The sequence below is a fragment of the Bubalus kerabau genome, chromosome 18, assembly GCF_029407905.1.
Source record: "Bubalus kerabau isolate K-KA32 ecotype Philippines breed swamp buffalo chromosome 18, PCC_UOA_SB_1v2, whole genome shotgun sequence".
NCBI lineage: Eukaryota > Metazoa > Chordata > Mammalia > Artiodactyla > Bovidae > Bubalus > Bubalus kerabau.
Genome location: NC_073641.1, coordinates 57,829,213 through 57,851,318, shown reverse-complemented (window position 1 = coordinate 57,851,318; position 22,106 = coordinate 57,829,213). Strand labels below are relative to the sequence as shown.

At 41.4% G+C, this 22,106-nt stretch overlaps 1 protein-coding gene and 1 non-coding gene across 2 annotated transcripts in view; both read left to right on the top strand.

Annotated features, from left to right (window-relative positions):
• The window catches only part of BASP1 (brain abundant membrane attached signal protein 1), a 53,335-nt gene that overhangs the window by 10,745 nt on the left and 20,484 nt on the right, over nt 1–22,106 (top strand). The window lies entirely within an intron of this gene.
• On the top strand, nt 4,667–4,773 carry LOC129633475 (U6 spliceosomal RNA). Its single transcript, XR_008705060.1, has one exon. It is a non-coding gene; the product is annotated as a U6 spliceosomal RNA (small nuclear RNA).

The window sequence follows — 22,106 nt, the reverse complement described above, 5'->3', positions numbered from 1 at the left end:
CATACTACTTAAGGAGTATTCTTTGTCATATCTGTAGTGAGATAGCCAAGGGTCCCAAATAAAGGGTAAAGAAGTCCAGAATGATGTAATACTGCAAAAAATATTACTGCTGTTATAAGTGGAATGACGAAAAGCTCAACCCAATAGAGTTGAGCGTGATTTCTGTTGGAAGAGGGTGTCATCTGGGACAGATAATATCTAAAAACCAGCCTCCTCAATTTCCTAAACCCTTAGGGTATTTAGATAGCATCATATAATAAAATTACTGTTAGCACACAGCATGGCGAAGCAGCAAGCCCTGACATGTTAGCAGTTGTTTGCATAGTTTACCCGGCAGAGAAAATATCTAACTGCTAGAACAAATGTTTTAGATCGCTAACATGCACCGTGGTTAGTGTGAAGTGCAAGTTGGCTGCGGAAGAATTTCCACTGAATTCTGATTCTGATAACACATGTAACTACCACCCTAACTAAACCATCCCATCTTGAGAGAGGGAGAGGCCTTTGGGAGTAATAACATTTCTTACTAAATACTGAGGTTTGTGAAAATCCTTCTGAAAAGAAGGAAATGGCTATGCTTGAGGGAAGTTTCCACGGGGTATTTTTGCAGCTGTGTTTCTGGATGGAAAGAGGGGAACACCATTCCTTTCTGTTCCTGAGAGTGTCTGGATTCCCCTTGTGTGGGCAGGGTTTCTGGTAAGTACGATACAGGAAGCAAAACTGCATTGTTCTAGATCAGCAGTCGTTGACCTCGTTTCTAAGCCCCAACCCCCTCTTTCTAGTGTTTTCAGGGGAGAAAAAGGAGCCTGGAGAGTGAAAGGAGGCAGGGGAGGGGCAGGAGAGGAGAGCTGGAGATACTCGCGTGTAACAGGAATTGCAGAGGCAGGACACTTCGTTCCTGGGTTCCTCTGCTAGGGCTGCCAGGACAGACTCCCCGGCCTGGAGGCTACAGTGCCAAAGTCAAGGTGTTGCCCTGAAAGTTCAGCTTCCTCTTGTGATGTCTCGCCATGTCTTGCAGATGGCTGCCTTCTGGCTGTGTCCTCATTGGGTCTTCTAACTGTGCATGTCTCCCTCTCTCTCTATGTCCCAATCTCTTTGTATAAGGACACATCAGTTCTGTTGGATTTAGGCCTACCTCTGTGGCCTCATTTTCACCTAATTTACCTCTTAAGTTTTGAGGTGCAGGAAGTTAGAACTTCAGCATATGAATGAAAGCAGGGCACAGCTCATTTCATATTAGGAAAGGTGGTTTAGAGGAATATTCAAAGCCCCTATGCAAAGTGCCCCGTTCCCTGTCCTTAAGACAAAGGAGGTGGGGAGAATCAGCTGCCCTGGAGCCTCTGGTTTTGTTGTTGTTCAGTCACTAAGTCCGACTGTTTGTGACCTCATGGACTGCAGCACGCCAGGCTTCCTGTGCTTCACCATCTCCCGGAGTTTGCTCAAACTCACGTCCACTGAGTCGGTGATGCCATCCAACCATCTCATTCTCTGTCATCCCCTTCTCCTCCCGCCTTCAATCTTTCCCAGCATCAGAGAGTCAGCTCTTCACATTAGGTGGCCTAAGTATTGGAGCTTCAGCATCAGTCCTTCCAGTGCCTGTGGTTTACTCCTTGCAAATCCATGTGAGGCAAGCCTGAGCAGTGTTCTCTTTTGACGACATGAGATGCAGAGAAGTTAATTTCCCTGAGATTCACATCACTAGGAAAGGTAGAACCTATGTGGACTTCAAAGCCTGTTTCTATGGCTCCCTCGGGCTGGGGATGGTAAAGGGTGTGTGCAGGTACTATTCTCTCTGTTGGACTCAGGATAGACATGGGATGAGGCCTCAGAATCCTTCTCAACACAGTGCTCTAGGCAGTTGCCACCAATCAATAGGCATTAATTTGTGGTGAAGCCTGTTTTCATTCCAGCACTATATGATCATGCTTTTCCTCTGCATGAAGCCTTTTCCACTGGTTATCCATATTTCTAAATACAGCAAGGGAATAAAGGAAGAGAGAAGGATCTACATAGTCCAGGTCATGTAAAGGACACCTATTCTTGAATAAATTAAAACAGGTATTCTGGGCAGAGAAAAAGAAAAAAGACAACTCCTACCAGTAGTGGCCTTGGTCAAGAGCCCTTCTTAATGTAAATGGAAGGGTTGACCAGATATGTAAGCCAGTTTAAAATCCTATACCAGCATCCATGCTTGTTGGTAGGGATTCAGGCTCCTGAAGAATCTTACTGTGGGCAAGTTTTATTGGATGGATGGTTGAAGACACTAGAAGATACAGGTTTTAACAGAAAGCAAATGTGGAAAGAATGGTTGGAATTTTGACAGGTTTCTCTACAGTGGGACAGTAAGGGTAGGGAAGTTAGTGTCAGAAGTCATATGAAGTTTTTGATAACGAAAAAATCAGGGCTTATGAATTCTGGGGCCTTTCCAAGAAGTAAAACAAGTAGTGATACTGAAGGGACTCTTGAGGGGATTCTCAATAAGCGTGGGTGTGACTGTATCTTCACGTAACGCTTTGGCGGCTCTTTTTCAAAAAGCACTTTACGACTTTTGAAAGTGCCCTTTCAAGTGATTCAATCATTGCCTTTCTGTTTCGAGCTGCAGGTCACGTCATGTTGTGTTAACTATAGCAATAAAAATATTACCTCACTAAGCCACAGTCTAATTGAATATAGTAATTCAATTTGATGAAACTAGATGAACTACCAGCCCTAAACTAATTGAAAGTTGGTACTGTTTAATATCTTTTATAGAAATAATTTTCTTCATAAAACCTGCAATGTTACTGTAGAATTTTTTTAATTCTTTAATTTATGCAATATCTGTTTTTGAGCCGATGTCTGTAGTCTTCTTTTGGTGTTCAGTTTCTGGTCAATAGCACCTTCTTCCATTCATTCCAGAAAACGGGGATCATCCTGCAAACAAAAGTCTGGCATCTCCCTGGTCATTGCCCCTCATTACCATCCATTCCTCTCTACACTAAGTCGTGAACCTCGTTGAAGTTTTTACCCCTCTCCTCGATTACTGTGGTCATACTCTGCTAAATGCAAGCGTGGCATCCCTGTGCTGAACACTTTTTTATCACTGCTTTCTGTTACACATAGAATAAAATTATCAAAATCCTTTGCCGATTTGTAAGTTCCCTCGTGTTCACCTTCTGTTTTCCTCTTCAGTCTCCTCTAATCCCCATTCTCACCCATGCGGCCTGCCTTTCAGTGCTTCCAAATGCTCCAAGCTCTTTCCCATTGTTCTTCTGCCTGGAATATTCTTTTCTCCATTGTCCAAGTACTCCTCAACCTAAAAATGCCACTTTCTCAGACGTTCCTTTCCTGACTGTCCCCATCCCTCTCAGAGCACTTGGCATTTTTGGCTCTTAATTGATCAAAACACGATGTGATTATTTAATATCTCCATTCCTCTGGATGGAAAGACCCAGGAGGCAGGGATGTGTCAGTTTTGTTGATCCGTGACAGAGCTGTCCAGCAGTTCTGGGGCTTATGTGACGCTTCATATTTGCTCGGTGTCAAGGTTGCCCACAGGACCATATATTTCATGGAGGGCACACATCCTCTGAAAGTCACCTTTGGTGGCTGAGATCACTTCCATGTATTGACATGCGATTTCACCTCATCAGTTGTGCTTACTATGAAGATGAATACCTGATGAACTCCAATTAGTGTAATTATTCTGTTTCCAAGCACTAACCTTAGTGGTAATTGTTCTGCAGGCCTGTGACATTATGGAGTAATTAGTACTAATGGCTCAGGCATCCAGGCTTCCTCCTAAGGTAGGGTGTCAAATAATGAAATTGTGTTATTTGGGAAACAAGCAGTATTACCCTGTGAGGTCTTTTCAGACAGAATCCACAGCCAGTGAACATTGGGGCAGATTGTAGCTGGACTTCTCATGCATTCTTTCAAGTGCTTGAATGTCACGGGTCTGCCATGAATCAGTCATATTGAGCATCTTAACCATTGAATTTTTATACCAGTCTTTGTGAGGTCAGGAGTATTAGGCCCCCAGATGAGCATAATGATTTTAACACCAATAGATTATAAACCTCATGAAGTACATGTGAATTTAATGGGCAGAGGAGCCTGGCAGGCTACAGTCCACGGGGTAGCAAAGAATCACATATGACTGAGCACACAGCCCTGATTTTATGCTGTGACCACTTACTCTAAATGGTGAGTTTCTCCAGCACAAGGCTTTGTTTCGTTCATCTTTGGCTGTCAGTTTCTAGCACAAAACCTATGGTCCAGTAAGAACTGAAGGCATAAGAGGTCATGTTTTATGGCCATGTGACATCTTGCTATGCAGATAAAGGCATATTTCAGAGCATTGACCTTTGCTGTAGTTTCACATCCAGGAACCAGCTTGTAACAAACTTTTAGCAGATATCACAGTGTTTCCTTTGGGTTGGTTGGGGTGAACACAATTTAGGCGGTGGTGGTTTACTCCTCACCCACCCCTTACCCCACCATTTACACGTACTCTTTGATGGTCAGTATTCAACTTTCATTGTCTCATCCCTGAGTGTCTTTAGCGTCAGTGTGAACTAAAATTCTTAGAGATAAGTATTTTCTTCTCAGCCCTGAGATCTCTCACAGGACAGTGTCTGGTACCTCATTCTTAATGATAGAATTCTTATTAAATAAAAAAAGTTTGGTGCTCGCTTTGGCAGCACATGTACTAAAATTGGAACGATACAGAGAAGATTAGCATGGCCCCTACGCAAGGATGACATGCAAATTCATGAAGCGTTCCATATTTTTTTGAGAATCAGGCAGAATTGTCTATACTGTTTGTAGAGTAAATCGTCATTTTTTTCTTTTACTGGTGAACTTATTATGGTTGAACTTGTGATAATAAACTTTATAAAGACACACACACACAAAATTTGTAGGTTTTGACAATCATAGGAAATTGATTTCTAAAATAACCTGTAGTTAAGAAATAATAATGTAAAGTTCCAGTTAAAAGCAAGTCTAATCTGGCAATACAACTTATTCTGAAACATTTCTAGATATTGATATTTTATTTGCAACATTTTTATTTTAATTGTCTACTTTTTAAAAGCATATTCAATGTGCAGTTATAGGTGAAGTGATTTCTGGGTCTTGATTGTCTTTATCTTTGAGCTGTGTTGGGCTGGCTATCAGGCATCTCATACCATCTACATGATCAATACCATAAACACATGCTACTTTTACTAGTAAATCAATACTTTGTCTTAAAGTGGTCTCATTTTAGATGAAATGGGGCGCGTTCTACAAAATGGCTGTAGACTTGTACGGTCTCATTTTCAGTGAGTTCAGTTTGTGAATTAGCCAGTGGCATTCTCTGCAGCTGTGGCTCCTTTATCTCCCCCTTCCTTTCTGATGTCCCTCCCTACTAACACATAGGATGGCACATCCATATGGATTGAAGGGAACTGGCCATCCGAAGGGAGAGCTCAGCCTGGGATCATTGACGCTGTAGGGTCATGTGAGTTGGATTTAAATTGAGTAGTAGAATGAAAAGGGCGGTGACACTCTTTGCAGTTAGTTTTTGATCTTATGTGCTATTGAGTATCCCTAACTCACCATACTGACAGCTGGCTTCTCACATACCAGACTTCTTGTTTTGAAGCCTTGAGGTTGTAGATTATGTACTTGGAATATGTAATTAGCTGGAATGACATGGTATTGATGGTTGAGCAGCGGTTTATGAAACAAATGAGTAATTGGATGACTGATAGACCTTTGGATGTGTATTTCCAAGAAGAATTTACTAAGCAGTACTTTCCTTGATTTATTTTTTTAAAAAGTCATCTTAATGTGGCTTGCTAGGATAAAGATGTCATTTTGGTTTTAAAGTTGAGGAATATAAACAGAAAAGTTGCTGTGGCTGCAGTAAGGAAGCCCAAGGCATGGTTGGCTTAGACATTCAGGTCCCTCATCCCCCAGCTCCAGGAAGCATTCTGTGTGGGCCTCCTGCTGTTGTGGATACCTGTGTTACTCCTCTTCAATTTTTTGTGAAGACAGTTCTATTTCTGTTCTATAAATGCATTATCAGGTTGGGTGCACATGACGTACACACACACATTTGAAGACGTAAGCCTAAAAATTTATTTTATATAGTTAAAAGGTACAGGTATTACTTGCTAATGAATTCAGTCTTTATTTTAATGTCAATGGTTTTCTAAAAAACAAAACAGGCAGTGGTTTTGGTAAGCATATTTTTAAGACTAAGCTTTTTAAAAGGAGTTCAAATGAGCAGCCGACGTGGGAGTTTGCTACTCTGTTAAATGCAGTGTAGGAAAATACAAACCACATTAAAATCTTGTAGAGTTAATGTTTGTTTACTGAGTGAGCTGAGAGACGCAAAGACCTGTTAACCTTGTTTTTAAGGAGTTTACAGTTGGTGAAGGCAAAAAGTTTCACCAGTAATTACAGTGAGACAAAAGCGTTGGTCTGTACCTACATAGAGATATTAGATGACTATTGAATTAGCAGCCTGGATCAATCATTATCTCTGTCTTCTCTCTGTTCTGCTGTTGGTAGATCCATCTTTTCTACTTAACTAAGCCATCCATGTGGGATATTCCGAGTTTGGTAGGCTATTATTTAAAGAGTTTTATGTAACTATCACTTTTGAGAGGGACTTCCCTGGTGGCTCAGATGGTAAAGCATCTGTCTACAATGCAGGAGACCCGGGTTCAATCCCTGGATTGGGAAGATCCCCTGGAGAAGGAAATGGCAATCCACTCCAGTACTATTGCCTGGAAAATCCCATGGACAGAGGAGCCTGGTAGGCTACAGTCCATGGGGTCGCTAAGAGTTGGACACGACTGAGCAACTGAACTGAACTGATCACTTTTGAGAATATAGAATCCAGCATTGGTTTCATTTAATTCAAAGGTCTTAATCACTCGGTAGAGAAGTCATTTACATACTTACATTTTCATTAAGAACATAGTACTTTGGGATTATAAACTGAAGGGAAAACCTTCAAGCCTAGTTAGTTCTCAGAACACATATGAATATGCTTTAGGTCTCAAGCAGAGTGGCCTCTTCAATATCTGAGGGACCTATGGGGGAAGGGTTCCCAGCTAGTACCCCCTGACCACTGTAAGACAAGCTGCTCAGCCTGAGAAATAAAAGGGAGAATTTCTCTTGATCTTTCTTTGAAAGTCTCAGAAAAGCACTGAATGGTTTGTAGGATCCTTCAAATCTTTATTCTTGGGAAGTTGCTTCCTGAATTCAGGAATGAATGATGTTTGTCCTTTGTTCTAGAGAGAGTTGGAATCTCTAGGAACACAATGGGAGGGGTGTGGAAATGACTCTGACCTGGGATTAAGGAGTATCTCTGTACAAAGTTCATTTTGATAAAAGGTGCTTTGGAAAATCTTAATTCTAAAGTTTCTTGGATTGGGTAAGGGTTTGCAGTGCTAAAGTTAATAACAGATCATTTTTCTATTAGTATTCCATGTTTTGTCATAGGAGTTATATTTACTTATGTGTCTAATCCTTTTTGCTCTAAAGTGCTGGTTTCTCTTGATTCCTGTATTGCAAATAGCTTACAGAGATACGTGAACATGACTTTAAAAAGAAATCTCAATGACTTCATGGCAAGTTTGGTAACCAATCTCATATTGTTCCTCTAACCTTCACCTTCTAGTTTGATTTGTACTACCTGTTGTCTGTACCAGCTGACTGACAAATGATTATTTTTCAACCCCACAGGGAAACTCGTTGGACATAGAAACCCTGTCCACTTGACTGCTGTTCTTCTACAACTTAGGCAATAGTTGTCTCAGAAATATTGTTCAACATAAATCAATGTATTAGAGACTATCTACCTTGAGGGAGAAAGGCAAGAATGATTATTTTGTACATTTTAAAAATTTGTTATTACATGAATTTAAACCAGTGACACATTTGTGAGTCCCTTGGGCAAGTCATTCGGAGAACTAATTTTCTGGCTGATAGATGGGAATTATAGTATTCATGCTCTGTTGATATTCTCTTAAGTAGTTAAATGGCTACTGGATATATCCTGAGACCATGTCCTGAGAGTTTAGTTTTCATGTCATTGTTATTTATATCATCTTTGTAGACCCTAATATCTAGACGTTGAGTAAGTCAAATGTACTGGGTAAAACACACTTCTAATTAGATCCATCTTAAGAAAAAATTCTTAACAGAAAGTCTTGGTGTAAATATATCAGGTCTTCATATCAAACAAGCCACTGAGTAAATCCTGATATTTTCAAGAGCTGGAATTTTTCTGTATACCTTTTAAAGTTTGTTAATGGAATTTTCCAGCTCACCTTGCAGTAAACAACCACAAATTCTTTCTCAAGGTGTTGTAAGCAAGACTGATAAGGCTTTCTGAGAGGGAAGCAAAGAACCTTCCTTGAGTGCATCAGGAATGCATTTCTAAATTAAAGCACAGATTAAAGATCTGTTTTTAATGTTACTGACTTTGACGCTTTTCATTTTGAAGAAGGAAAACTGCCTAAATCTGGGGTTGGGTTGAAGGCATTACCGTGTAGACCTTTAGAGATAGATGTTTAAATGAGGCTTCTGTAACCTGGCCAGGGCAGAAGGAGAAGAGGGTGGCAGAGGATGAGATGGTTAGATAGCCTCACCAGCTCAACGGATATGAATCTGAGCAAACTCCGGGAGATGGTGAAGGACAGGGAAGCCTGGCATGCTGCAGTCCACGGGGTTGCAAAGAGTCGGACACAACTGAATGACTGAACAATGACAGTAACGTGTCACCGAACCAGTACAAACGTGTGTGAAGAGGCTGGTTCATGTTATAAATGCTTATTTGTAGTCTTGTCTTCTCTGAGTTTCTCAGTCACATTCTCTTGGATGGGTCTGAGCACTTTGAGACACTTTGCCTAACACTTTACTTAGCGTGTGACTTGGAATATGTTTGTGAATTATACTTATTCTATTGTCCAGGTGCCTTTCGTTTGTTTTTTCCCCTCTGTTTCCATCGCTTTCTTTTTTCAGAACAGCACTGCACTTTCTTCTTCTTAAACTCATTCCAGATTTCTTTGGTTCTCCTCAGCATCTTCGTTTCATCCAGGAAAAGTGGTCACCATTTTCAGCCAACTCACTTCACATAGCTGCCTATCTGAGTTTTTATTGAAGGCAAAATAAAACTTCAAAGACGCTGAAGAAGCTTGAGCATCCCTTCTCTCCCTTTCAACTAACACCTACCAGTGTTTATCTTGGGAGTAATTTGAGGTTTATTTGATGAAACATGTAGTCAAGTGTTAATAGAGACTAATATCAAGCTTCAGAACAGTGTGCAGAAAGCTTTAATATTTTTTGTTGAGCATTTGATACTCTCTGATCATGGGTTTCTGTGGAATCCATGAAAGCTTGGAGGAAAAACGCTTGCCTGGCTCCCTGATAACCTCAACCAAATGTACTGATGTTCAGCCCCAGCCATTTCCCGTCGGAGCTTGTACCACCTTTTGTCTCCTTTTCTTCTTGTGCCTCATGCCATCTCCAGTTTGCCATCCCATTTTCCAGCGCCATGTTGGCTCCTAATTTCTCACAAATACCTGAAGTGTGGTGTAAAGGATATGACTCTTTAAACGTGATTCATTGTGAATCATATTTCAATATTGATACAACAATGATTTCCCAAAGAATATGTGGAAGCTTCTTTCTCAGTGTAAACTGTTAATCATCTACTTTCAATCCAACGTTGGTTATCTTCAGTATGTTTTAAGGACCCACTTTCTCAGGTGAAGACTACACAGCTCTCTAGTGAATGGCTAGAAAAGGATGACGGGTCTAGTGCTTGCTCAATTCAGGCCGGTAAGAAGCCAATTTAGCTGCTTTGAGCCAAAGGAATGTGTACAGTAGTGACAGTAAAGCCACGAGTCCTTTACTCTTTCCTAACTTATCAGTCAGCACTTGACTGAATACTGGGCTTCCCTGATGGCTCAGATGGTAAAGAATCTGCCTGCAATGTAGAAGACCTGAGTTCAATCCCTGGGTCAGGAAGATCTCCTGGAGAAGGGAATGGCAACCCACTCCCATATTCTTCCCTGGAGAAGTCCATGGGCAGAGACCCTGGTGGGCTCCAATCCATGGGGTCGCAAAGAGCTGGACACGACTGAGTGACTTTCCCTTTCACTTTAACCAAATATTATACAGTATTCTAGCTCCTTCTGAAAGAAAGTGTAGCATAGATGAAAAGTCTTCTCACTTCATTCCCCCTCCCCCTTTTTTTTCTTTCCTTAAGTTACCAGGCCCCAGGTCCAGATAAGAAGGTCGATGTTAGTCCATGCACAGAGGGCCGTGTATTTGGTGATAACCATTGGCCTCACACACAGCTGGAACCTAGGTCTCAGAGTCCTAAAGGATGTGTTGAGATAGCTAGGGCCATCATCTTAATTACAGCTTTGGTTACCTTCCTTCCAGGATCTTTGCAATGTAAGGCTGATTCCAGTTTGGACCCAGTTAGGAATTGAGATATGTCTGGCATATATGTGTCTGCTAATGCCCTTTAATGGTTGAAAACAGAAGCTTCCCTTAAGGAAGCAAAACTGCTGCAGTTTGGATTTCCCCTCCCCTTGCACCCCCGTGTGTGAAATCCTCTTGACTGGTAACCACTGCAGAGTGGAGTCTTTGGGAAAGCCACCCAGGAGTGTGGTGGTGTTTGTGTTTTCTTTCAGTCTTTCAACCTGTAGGCCTGTATTTGACACTGTTAATAGTTGATGGAGTTTCAGAGGTGCTTCTAAAAAGGCCTAGGATGTTATGATTTTGATTCAAAGTTGATAACATGAAACCATCATTACAGGGAAGGTAAAACCACACAAAGATGTGGTTTTCAAACGGCATTTCACAGCATTTTATAATCTTTTAAAATTATGTTATTATAAAATAAAGCCTTTTAGTGTGCCGAACACAAGCTTAGCAGGGACCAAGCAGGTAGTGCCGCAGGCTTCACAGATGCCGACGTTTTAGGATACCCCATGGACAGAGGTTTACATGAATAAAACATCAAAGTGCTGTCCAGTATCAGGAAACGCATAATGACTTAGGAGTATGGTATATGTGGATATCTGGGGACCTACATTCTAGCCAGTAACTTCTGCTGAGTTGAGGTCTGACATTGAATCCTGGAAGCCCTGTCTTTCAGTTCTCCCTTTTAGGGATGAGGGAACTGATGACCAAAGGGTCTATGAGTTACCCACAAGCACACTGCTGTTATATATACAGATCCTAAAGTTATGTTTTAATATGTAGGGGCCTTGATAGGTGTTTGATCCTAAAGTTATGTTTTAATGTGTGGGGGCCTTGATAGGTGTTTAGGCATTAAATATATATTTACATTTATTTGCAAAATACTGTCATTACAGTTTTTAAAAAGGTAGTTAAGACTTTTTTCTTTTAGTGGATGTCAAATACATTATATGTAAATTATTTTAAATTTTAATATTTTAACATTAAAATTATTTTTAAATTAAAATTTTAAAAATTATTTTTTAACTGATTTTGAAAATGGAGTTAATTTTATCCTTATGCTGCTTTGTCTCAGTTGAGCTATTTGATTAACACTGATTGGTTTCACTCTTCTAATGGTTAACAGACATTTTATAAGTGATAAATATAAACGCTAACTACATAATATTTGTATATAAACTAATACAAATCTATAAATGCCACCTTGCCTCCCTTATTAATTTTATTTCTTTTATAAACACACTCACCTCAGCGATATGTGAGATCCTGAGATAAGGATAAATTTATAATTTTATAGGCCTTTAAAAATTACTAGGTTCTACATAGAAAGTTGGGGCTTCCCCAGGTGGCTCAATGGTAAAAGAATCCACCTGCCAGTGCAGGAGACATGGGTTCAATCCCTGGGTAGGGAAGATCCCCTGGAATAGGAAATGGCAACCCACTCCAGTATTCTTGCCTGAAGAACCCCATGGACAGAGGAGCCTAGTGAGTTAAAGTCCATGGGGTTGCAAAGAGTTGGACACAACTGAGCATGCACACATGCACATAGAAAGTTACATTTTTTCCCTCTAGAAAGAGAATCTCCTTGGTCTTTACTGTTTGTCTCACTTGGGAAAAAAAAAAAGAGAAAACTTGCTGGGTGGGAAAAGGTGAAAATAGAGAAAAGGACAAGGGAGGGAAGACCAGGAAAGAAGAGAGAGGAGAAGAAACTGAGATCAGAGTGAATAAAGACAATACTCAGAATAACTCCGAAGTACCAGGACTCAGAGCTGCGTGTGCAAAGCTTGAACTTGTGCTTGTTTTCCTGGAGTCAGAACAAACCTGGGGTCCAGTAGCGAGGTACTGATGTGTTGAATGACGTCAGTGAATGTACAGACAGAGACAAATGTGTGAAGAGCACTCTCAAAAAGGAAAGGGAATAGCTTTTTCTAGAATGTTTTCCCTAGAATTTTCTAGAATTACTGGGAAAGGCTTCATGGTAGAGCCCCATCCTACTCAAAGGTTTTGTGTGCTTCTTTGTTCATTCGTTTGTTTTTGCACAGCATGGGGAATCTTCGTTCCTGGATCAGGGATCCAACCCCTGTCCTCTACAGTGGAAGCATGGAGTCTTACACTGAACCATCAGGGAAGTCCCCCAAAGGTATTTGAAGGAGGCTTTATCAACAAGATTTGTCCCTGCTTTGAGTATAGACTTATTAGCCCCTTCAGAGGACAGTCATGACTGTGTTGACAAGAGCAAAAAACTCCCCATAAAGACCTTTGGAAGGGAGAGATCCTAGATCACAGAACCCTATTAATATTAATTAATAATAATAATAATAATAATTAGTCGCTTAGTCGGGTCCGACTCTTTGCAATCCCATGGACTGTAGCCTGCCAGGCTCCTCTGTTCATGGGATTCTCCAGGCAAGAATACTGGAGTGGGTTGCCATTCCCTTCTCCAGGGCATCTTCCTGACCCAGGGATCAAACCCTGGTCTCCTGCATTGCAGGCAGATTCTTTACCGTCTGAGCCACCAGGGAATCCCATTATTAATAATTAATAGGTTAAAACTGGGACTTGCAAGATGGCTGTGGGGAGTTAGACTGGTAACTAACTGAATACACCAGGTTTCCCAAACCCACAGCTCTCCAATGTATAAAAGTGTTACTTGGGAGGGAGAGAAATTCATGTGCCAGGGGCTAACCTGCATACAAACTAGTAAACTTAGAGGATTTCTAGGTTTAGACTCAAACCCAGGTTATTATTTCAGTAATGGCCGATTTAGTTCAAACTTTGTTAGGTGCAGCTCACTGTGAAAGGAGTGGTGCTGTGCTTTGGGTCAGCTCACATCCCCACATCTAGATACAAGCTTATATAGATACTTGTAACTTTGCAAAATCTGAAGAGAGGGATCTTTTTCAAAATGCATTTTTCTACCTCTCAGTCTCTGGGCTTCTGAGCTCAGTGACTGTGGAGGTAAGTTGCCCAGTCTTCTCTGTCATTTTGTGTCACCTTATAAAAATCATCTGGATTTCTGAATGTTGGATTCTTACTTGAATTAAAGTTGTCAGCATAGAAAGTACTGGCCACTGGATCTGGGAGGCTGCTGATCCAGGAGTCTTCCGTGTGAAAAGGGGGCTCCAATGGGCTCTAAAGGATGTGGATCCTGACTTTATATGTGCAAGGGGTTTTTGAGATGTTTTCATTTAGTTCTGAGATTGGGAAAACATAAATGTTACCATGTCTTCATTCAATGACGGAAGCAGTTATTTGAGTACCATATTGTCCAGTGGGTGTGTGTTCCCTGTGCTGTCAGGCTTTCGAGACTGATGTGAAGCTGTAACTGTATCATGGATGCTGATCCTTCAGAGGTATCTGTGGTTGGAAACCAGCTTTGATGTGGCTCATGAACTTCCTGGGCCAGCACTTAAGCCTGCCTTTGATGGAATCGCCCCTCAGTCAGATTTAAGCAGTGTGTCTGAAATCGTATCTCTTTCAGTGTATAAGACAGTCATAGGAATGAAGTGCATGAGTGTGGCTAAAGAAATCCTTCAGCACTTCACATGGCCCAGATGTAACTTAAAAGAATCGGTGGAGTTTGTGTCATGAGAAGCAGGGGATAAATGTATTGCAGAGGATTTGGGAAATAGTTAGCATTTTTGTGGTCTCTTTAGCAGTGCCCCACTGTTGCCTGGAAAAACAACATTAGTGATCAGAGAAATTGTGAATCTCTGCATCTGGGCCACCACGAAGCTGTCTTAGGCATGGACTGATCCATAGCCCCACAGTCTTGAGGCTTCGTCTGTCTTGTTCTCAGTTGCTTATGATTTTTTTTTTTTTTTTCAGTTCAAACATTGAAGTATTCCAGATCTAGGATACTGAGCAAATGGTTTCATGCTGGTCAGTATTCTATTAAATACATTTTAGACGGTCGCCTATAGTCAGATCGTCAGAATTCTCACTGAAGCTATAGGTGTGACTCTCTCTGCGCACACTGAGTATAGCTATTGTTTATAAAGCACTGCAGCAAAAGGGCCACGTTCACACCTGGCATCTGTTACCTGAAAAAAGTGGCCAACAAGCAAGTGTGCACTTCAGAGCAGCCTCTGTTGTGACCTTAATTTCTTGATGTGGTGTGAAAACAGTTACATCATACTTTAAAATAAAAGGTGTTTTCATCATGTGCTGCTGCTGTGTGTGCCAGATAAGGGTTTTGTAACTCAAATTTATTTCTGAACGTCAGTGCCTGTTGCTGCTCTATTCGACTATGTGAATTGAAATGGGAAGTCCCTTCAGCAGGACCGGTAAAAAGATCTGCTTCAGGTTGAATTGGCCATTACACTTCCCAATATTTATTCTGCCATAGGACATTCCCATTGCATAAACCAGAGGATTAGTAAAACCAAGTTCAGTCACAGAAGTGTTCTCCTGAACTCAGAAGGGAGGAGCAGTGTGTTGTCCTGGGTGGTGCGCAGTCCGTGGTAGAGCATGATGTCCTAAAACAAGCATGTTTGGGGGCCTCTGTCAAACAGGAGGGCACTGGATGACTCTGACACCATAATATCAGATAGTATCATTGTTAGAACAATAACAAATATTGTTTATAAACACATGCCACATTGCCGTTGTGCTTTTTCATCACTTTTAGCACTTTTACCTACGGTTGCACTTCTTTTAGACTTCTTCATTACCTTTTTCTAGTCACATAACCACCATTCCACCAAGTTTTAGCATCTCTTAATTATGGAAGGCTTATTTACATAACTAAATCTCGCCATGTTGAGGTGTAGGTGCTCTTTGGCATAAGTATTACTGTAGATGCATTTGTCGGAGTCCATTTGGGCTTCAACAATAAGTATTAATTTCACTTTGATATGGAGTCTGGGAAGTCCAGGATCAAGATGCCAGCAGACTTGTGTCTGGAAGGGACAAGGAGCTCTTTGGGATCTGTTTTATAAGAGTGCTAATCCCACTCATCAGGGCTCTGCCTCCAAGACCTAATACTTCAAAAAGACCCCACCTCCAGACACCATCACTTTGGGGATTGGATTTCAACATGTGGATTTTGGGTGAGGGGAGGAAACAAACATTCAATCTGTAGCAACAGTTAAACACTTATTCATTAAAATCTGGAGGTCTTTTTGCATTTTGGAGGCTGTCTTTAATTTCTTTGAGATATCAATATTTTATACATTCCAGGGGCCCCTGTGAGCTCAGACACCCTCACCCTGTACTTGCAGGGCCTGACTTGGAACCATCCCTGTTGCTGGCTCTGCCTTGCTGAATTCTGCTCTTGATTGGGTGGGTCTGACCTGTGTTGTTGTTCAGTTGCTCAGTTGTGTCTGACTCTTATTGACCCACAGACTGCAGCACACCAGGCTTCCCTGTGCTTCACCATCTCCCGTAGTTTGCTCAAACTCATGTCCATTGAGTCAGTGATGCCATCCAACCATCTCATCCTCTGTCATCCCCTTCTCCTGCCTTCAGTCTTTCCTAGCATCAGGGTCTTTTCCAGTGAGTCAGCTCTTCACATCAAAGTGGCCAAAGTATTGGAGCTTTACCTTCAGCATCAGTCCTTCCAGTGAATATTCAGGGTTGATTTCCTTTAGGATGGACTAGTTTGTTCTCTTTGCTATCCAAGGGACTCAGTATATGTCAGTCTTCCTGAAGCCTTTTATTTTTCACCCGGAAAAAATTTGGTCACAGGTGAGAAGACATCTGCTTCTCTAAGCCTGTAGCAACAAATCTGAGCTTGCATCTCTTTGAGTTGCAGTGTACAGGTTCTTCTTCATGGTACTTCTCCAAGCCAGGTTCAGGTACTAGTTCAGTGAGACCCTAGGAGTCCTGTTTAATCAGTGCCAAGGCAGTATTTCTCATCACACGTTAAAAAAACCACACACACTATTTAAAGTCACTTGCTAAACACAGCCTCTTTTTCTTTTTTTAATCATGAATTTGTTGGTGGTAGTTTAGTCGCTAAGTCCTGTCTGACTGTTGCCACTCCGTGGACTATAGCCCACCTGGCTCCTCTGTCCATGGGATTCTCCAGGCAAGAGTGCTAGAGTGGGTTGCCATTTTCTTAGGTTGGTCCAAAAGTTCGTTTGGTTTTAAGTAAAAATAAAAGATATATTTTCAGTTTTCATCAAGAACTTGATTGCATAACAGATTGACTAACTGAATGAACTTTTTGGCCAATCCAATAGTTTCTATCGTGTTTTCTATAAAGGGCTCTTTTTTTTTCATACCATCACGTCTCTATCTGTGCTTGCTTTGCTCCTTCCTACTTAATTTTTTTCAACCCACAACTTTTTTCTTGTCTACCCTTAAACGTGTTTTTAGAGCTCCTTTCTGCTTTTTCCTTACTGCAAGAAGAGTCGCTCTTGCTTGTGCTGTTTAATCAATGTTGACTAAACTGCACCTCCTATTTCAGCTGATACATGATCTTCCTGACTATAAAAAGTCACTTTGTTCTTTATAAAAACTTTGCACTTTACAGAAAGTGTGTTCTTTGGTGAACTTGTTTATTGTGTGTGTGTGAGATTACCTGCATTGAGTTTATAGAAGTATGAAAAATCAACCTAATTTTCTGCTACTGGCTTGTCCAGAGTTTTAAACCTGGAGTTGCTATGGTGATATCAAACCTAAGTCTTTCTGTTCTCAGGCAGTCAGAATACAAAGTATGTGATAAGAGGTTTTTTAAAAAAATTATCTTGTTTCCCAATCTTAAAACATTCCCATGTGACATTCTTCTTTACTGATAATATTGTTGCAGGCTCAAAAGAGCCTGATTAATCTTTGTAGCATCTTTTAGGCTTGAATCACACTTTCATCTGATAGTAGGAACTGAGTCACTGGTGAAGTATGTTCATCCAAGACTCTAGCCTAGACAGGGGTCAGCAAACATCTTCTTAAAGGACTGCAGCTGCTGATAAGTCGCTTCAGTCGTGTCCGACTCTGTGGGACCCCATAGACAGCAGCCCACCAGGCTCCTCTGTCCCTGGGATTCTCCAGGCAAGAACACTGGAGTGGGTTGCCATTTCCTTCTCCAATGCATGAAAGTGAAAAGTGAAAGTGAAGTTGCTCAGTCGTGCCCGACTCTTAGTGACCCCATGGACTGGAGCCTACCAGGCTCCTCCGTCCATGGAATTTCCCAGGCAAGAGTACTGGAGTGGGGTGCCGACTAGATAGTCTACAGTTTCTACCATAGGTACTCCACTCTGCTTTTGTGACATGAAAGCAGCTGTAATGTGTAAATGAATGGGATGGCTGTGTTCCAGTTAAGCTTTATTTTAAAAAACGAGCAGGTGGCCCATTTTACTGACCCCTGCTCTAGAAGAAAGCTAAGTTCTAGAATTTCCGCTTTTAATGCTGCGAGTAAAATCATCTGACAAAATTGTGAGAAAAAAGGCAGTCGTTCTCTCTCATTTCCAGAACTCAAAATATTTAGCCAATTTTGTTTTTAAAATTAACTTACCTCTATATGATCTTTTATAAGTGTAATGACAATTTGGGGAGAGCAGCTGCAAAGTGTGAAATTGGATTTCCTTTGTTCTCTATTTTATTTTCTCCTGTCTAGTCTGTGGTGTTACAGACTGGAATCTGAATGTTTGGCTACTTGCATTATTAGCAAAGTTTCATGCATTTTACTTACCAAAGAAAAGACCACTATGACATTTAGGGGACTTTATGGAATAGGTGATGGCACCCCACTCCAAAACTCTTGCCTGGAAAATCCCGTGGACGGAGGAGCCTGGAAGGCTGCAGTCCATGGGGTCGTTGAGGGTCGGACACGACTGAGCGACTTCACTTTCACTTTTCACTTTCATGCATTGGAGAAGGAAATGGCAACCCACTCCAGTGTTCTTGCCTGGAGAATCCCAGGGACGGGGGAGCCTGGTGGGCTGCCGTCTATGGGGTCGCACAGAGTCGGACACGAGTGAAGCGACTTAGCAGCAGCAGCATGGAATAGAAAACGTCTGCACCTCAGTTACTTTATCTCCTGTTTTTTTTTCTAAAATTTGTGTTCTGCATATATATCTCTTAGAAAAGCATTCTAAGTGGAATTTGCCTGTTGATAGTTTTCCAGCAGGTTCAAATTGCAAATCTGCTTTTGTATTATAGTAGAGAATTTGAGGTGATATGAGCTACACAGGGATTTTAAGGGAATTATCTTTTTCTCACGAAAGAACAAATTCCCAGGACTTTGTATGCAAATAAGTGCTGATTATAACAAATGAGCATAATGAATTTGTAAAAGAATCATAAGCAGATTCTTGATTCTCTTTAGCAGTTCTCATTTATTTGTAATTGAAAAAGCAAATCTTTGCTAAAATAATTTTCATCCGCCGTGTGTGTGCCCTTCAGAGTGCCCTTCCTCCCCCAGGCCAGGCTGGCTGTGTGCATCATTAATACAGGATGCACCTTTAGGGAATGGCCCCCTTGCGGCTGTTGAGTCCTGCTTATCTGTTTGCCCTTTGGCTCTCCTCTTGACTTACAGGAAATACACCATTCTTGTACAGAAGGTCTTTGAAATTTGAGTGCCTGGGGGAACTGAGAAGTCCTGGTGGAGTTTGGGTGTCTATTATAGTGAGTCTGTTATAATCACCTGTGACACTTTTCATTAATTCCAAGTAAAAAGAGTTTTGCCAAAGAAGGTGGTTTGGATTTTAACGTTGTCTGCTTTCACAGCTATGTTATAAATGGAATAAACTTGTGTGAATAAGTAAAGTGAGGTAAGTTGTTAGAAGTGTTTAATTTGCAAAAGATCTTCTGTATTTAATGAAGAATTCAATAAGCATTGAATAACTATGTTCATTTCTCAGGTAAGAATTTGGGAACAATCGCAAAGCCCATGTTTGAGTCATCACAAAGTTGAATCCTGATTTAGCATAAGGAATTTTTGCTCTATGCCATGCTTCGTAATGATCCCTAAGACATTTTAGGCTTAAATTAGTAAGTGATCCAGTATTAAAGTGGAGGGAGTAAATCTTAAGGCAGTGTCTATGCTGAATGTCCTTATTTCACTGGATGGCACCTTGGCTGGCTTATTTCATTTGGCACCAAAAGAAGTAACAAGGTTCAGACGCTGATCTTGCCCTTTAATGGATGCTCCATCTTTTGTAGGTGGTCTTAGGTAATTTTAATTCACCTTGTGCTTCCTTTTAGCCTCCCAATTGACTGAAGGTATAGCTTTGATTTTTCTTCATGTTGCATGATAATTCTAACGAGCAACATTTATTTATTCACTTATTTGGACCCATTTTGGCAAAAAAGTTAATAATTTGGGACATGTGAATTCTTCTATACTAGTGTTTATTGTCATCATCATTTAGACACATGATATTTTAGAGAGGAAACAGCTCAGCCACTTTGTTTTATAGAAAAGCATTACAGGTCTAGCGAGGTGGGGAGCAGGTGCAAGAGGACGCCATTCTAACAGAGATTCTCCTTCCCTTTGGTTCAACTTAATCTTTTTAGGACCCCTGGTAGTGACAGAGTAGAGTAATATACCCACTTCATTATATTGTGGGTTCACTAGGATTTTCCCATTAATGTAGATTCATGAGTCACAGCCTGGTGTTACCTTCCACACTCTGATTCTGTAAAGTAAGTGCCCTATGAGCAGACTTACAAAGATGTGGACATGCGTCTGGTTCCAGTAGGGAACCGGAACCTTTTCCATTAATGTCAGACATGAGTGAAGTACAGCTTGTTCTCTGCCCCCTATTGCTGGTGATTCTTCAGCTCCACCATCTCCTAGCTCTTCCTCTTCCAGTCGGTAACTTGCCTGTTCACTCAGTGCCAGCTGTTGTACTGTACCCCTATACTTTTCAAGGTTCTGTATTGTAAGATTAAAAATATTTTCTTTATTTTTTTATATTTCTTTTAATATATTTATTTTCAATTGAAGGATAATTGCTTTACAATGTTGTGTTGGTTTTTGCCATAACACGTCAATGTGAATCAGCCATAGGTATGCATATGTTTTTTTATGTATTTGGGTATACATGTTTTTTGTGTATTATTTGTGTGAAGTTAAAGTGTTAGTTGCTCAGTCATGTCCAACTCTTGTGACCCCATGGACTGTCACCTGCCAGGCTCTTCTGTCCATGGATTTCTCTAGGTATGAATAGTGGAGTGGGTACCCTTTCTTTCTCCAATATTAATACTGTAAACCCACTGCAGTACAGTACTGTATAGCCGATTGTGTTAGTTGGGTACCTAGGCTAACTCTGTGGGACTTATGAACAAATTGGACTTTAAAATGTGGTATTGGAACGAAGAAGACTCTTGAGAGTCCCTTGGACTGCAAGGAGATCCAATCAGTCCATCTTAAAGGAGATCAGTCCTGGGTGTTCATTGGAAGGACCGATGTTGAAGCTGAAGCTCCAGTACTTTGGCCACCTGATGCAAAGAGCTGACTCATTGGAAAAGACCGTGATGCTGGGAAAGATTGAGGGCAGGAGGAGAAGGGGACGACAGAGGATGAGATTGTGGGATGGCATCGCCGACTCAATGGACATGGGTTTGGGTGGACTCTGGGAGTTGATGATGGACAGGGAGGCCTGGCGTGCTATGATTCATGGGGTCGCAGGGAGTTGGACACGACTGAGCGACTGAACCGAACTGATTGGAACAGAACTTGTTGGGATGTAGGGATCTTAAGAGTTGTGTAGCATCTGTGGTACTGGTGTCAGACTAAGGCTCTTGTGTCTTTTGAAATCTCTTGCCCCACACTGATGCCTAGTGTCAATCAGGAAGTGTGGTAATTGTTACCTACTACCCTTGAAAGTGTTACCAGGCAGGAAGTTGTGGGAGTGCAAGCTTGGTGATGGGGATGAGTTGTAGAAGCCTCAGGATCTTTAGTGAGGCTTACTTTTTCCTGCTTGCCTAAATCAGGTAAACTTTGTCACGTTGAATGCATCTTCTCTATCACCTGCACCTTCTGTTTTCATTGGGCACTATGTTTGCCTTTGACTTTCTTATTAAGACAGCACACCTCTCATCAAATGTATCTGTCACAACGCCAGGGTTGCTTAAGACTCAGACCGTCACTGGTGTATTCCATTTAGCAACATCCTATGGATCAGAACACATTATAGACTCTGAACTCCAGGTACCCACATATAGGAGACACGGGTTGAGTGCACAGATGGGACCCTTGGTTTCCTGGTCAGAAGGGAATTTGTGCCCGATTGAGTGACTCCTGGTGTATCTGTCATTGACATCAGAGGTGTCCCTCGGCCTTCCTTTGTCTGGTATCAGCATGCCTTCCCACCCCGCTTTTTAGCGCTTTTCTTGGTCCTTTCAGCTCCCATCTTGGTTTGCATCTCAGATACTGTGGAAAAAATTTGAAGGACACTCCACAGAAAGCCTCATTGGCAAAGATTTTGGTCCCTACTTCTGTATTTTCAGCTCTAACTTGTGCAAAATAAATTGAGCTGAAATGTCTTTGTTGAAATAGTTTAAGCCATACCATTAGCATCCAGCCCACAGGCTAGCATGTGCTGTTACCTTTGACCTTTTTCAGAGAAAGAATTTTCGTCTGACCTGGACTTAAAGGATGGGGCTGTCAGAGTTGATTTTGTTTCCCACTGGGCATCCAGCACAGCGCCTGGACGTTAGTGGCATTCTTGAAATATACG